General features: G+C 58.0%; 1 protein-coding gene across 2 annotated transcripts in view; it reads left to right on the forward strand.

The window, feature by feature from the left end:
- The first annotated feature begins 140 nt into the window (after nt 1-140).
- TLK2 (tousled like kinase 2) overlaps nt 141-1,778 on the forward strand; it is a 110,279-nt gene continuing 108,641 nt past the window's right edge. Inside the window, exon 1 of one of the 2 annotated variants that reach the window (XM_007456746.1) lies at nt 141-275. The gene's annotated coding sequence lies outside the window, so the exon portion shown is untranslated. The remainder of the gene's footprint in view (nt 276-1,778) is intronic. The other variant, XM_007456747.1, reaches the window with a different exon arrangement.

The raw sequence follows: 1,778 nt of genomic DNA on the forward strand, positions 1-1,778 counted from the left end.
GCGCCCCCCGCGGCCGCCCGGGCCCGGGCCCGCGTCGGGCGCCTGGCTCTGTACGCGAGCCCGGGGATCTGCGGCCTCCGAGGCCCCCCTCCCCCGCCCGCCCTCTCGTGGAGCCCAGCGCCGGCGGCGGCTGCCCGGGCGGGGGGTTGCGGTGCTCAGGAGAGGCCCCGGCTCCGCCCCGGGCCTGCCCAGGGGGAGAGCAGAGCGGTCCGCAGCCGGGTCGGGTCGGGGCCCCTCCCGGGAGGAGCGTGGAGCGGCGGCAGCGGCGGCGGCAGGTGAGAGGCTGAGCCCCGAGCGGGGGAGGGCGCTGGGCCTGAGGCATTAACCGTCCGGGCGCCCCCCTCGGCTGAGGAGGCTGCGGCCCGGGCCCACACGGGGGCCGGCGCGGGGCCGCAGCTCCTGGGCTCTGAGGCGGGGGCCGAAGATGGGGGAGGCCCAGGCGGCCCCGGCCTGGGAGTGGGGCCGGCGGCCGGCGGGGAGAGGGGGGCGCCCGGGCAGCTGGAGGCCCCGGCAGCTTCCCGGGCGCCCCCGAGAGCTGGCCCGCCCTCCCTCCGTGACAGGTGGGTCTGGAGTTGGGGAAAGTTTGGAGCCGGCGGGAGGCGAGGGGCGCCGGGACCAGGCCCCATCGGTTCTGCTTCCTGGCTGTGGGCTACAGGGAGGATCCCAGTCTAAGGCCCCGCTGGAATGGAACAGAGTGGATCTTTCCTTAACATGAGTTGACATTAAATGGAATAACCGCTGGGGCGTCATTTTCCGGGCCAGGCCTGAGGATGGAGGTTTAGGAAACGTGCCGAGAGACCCTGGGTCTTGAAGGGAGGTTGCAACCTCTGCCATTCTGGCCTCGATTAGGGCAGGGCGAGACGCGAGGAAGGCCACTTAGGGGAACACTGTCTCAATCTCTTTTCTTCTTCTTTTTTTCTTTCCTTTTTCTTTTTTAAGATGCCTTTCTACCCTTCCGAGAATTTCCTAATTCCCTCTCTAACCTGCACTTGTCTGTGTGGGTGAAACTTTAATTTGCCACCCTTTCATTCCCCTTTGCCCCAGGCTCTCAATCCAGGAAGGGAAATGAAACTGGAGGACTTTGTAGGGGTTGTTACTGGAAATTGTGGAGGTGTTAAGATTGCAGAGGAGCATGTTTCATTCATGTTTTCAGTGAACTTTTAAATCATGCCAATCATTCCAATAACTATTTAATAATATGTTCAAAGGGGTTCTATGTAATGGTATATGCACCTCTTCTACTTTTAATATTGGGGAGGTTTCCAATGGGTTCTGCAAGAGTTGATCTCTTGCAAACGATGGAGGTATTTGCTGAGAGTAGCCTGTGCATTAATTGGTCGTGGAAGGAGTTTAAAAATGGTGTCCTCCTGCCCCTCCGTGCTTGGAAGGAGTGCTAAAAGCAGATGTCTAGAGAAACCTACTTGCTCCAGGGAGTGACAGAGAAAGATTTTGTAAAGGGATGGTTATGGAGCTATACTAATTTCCTGAGTGAATGCCGGTTGATGGTTTTGCCATGGGTTCTCTATTAAATTTGAAGTAATTCCATTTTTCATGAGCTACTATCTGGTCCTTAGAGCAAGGAGGCATATAATAGCATTATTTTAAGTTACTAGTAGCTTCTGATTCATGCTGTATTTTTTTTTTTTTTTGGCTGCATTGGGTCTTAGTTGCTGCGTGTGGGCTTTCTCTAGTTGTGGTGAGCGGGGGGTTACTCATTGCAGTGGCTTCTCGTTGCGGAGCACGGGCTCTGGGCGCGTGGGCTTCAGTAGTTGTGGCAC

The sequence above is a fragment of the Lipotes vexillifer genome, unplaced genomic scaffold (assembly GCF_000442215.2).
Source record: "Lipotes vexillifer unplaced genomic scaffold, Lipotes_vexillifer_v1.1 scaffold299, whole genome shotgun sequence".
Taxonomy (NCBI): Eukaryota; Metazoa; Chordata; class Mammalia; order Artiodactyla; family Lipotidae; genus Lipotes; species Lipotes vexillifer.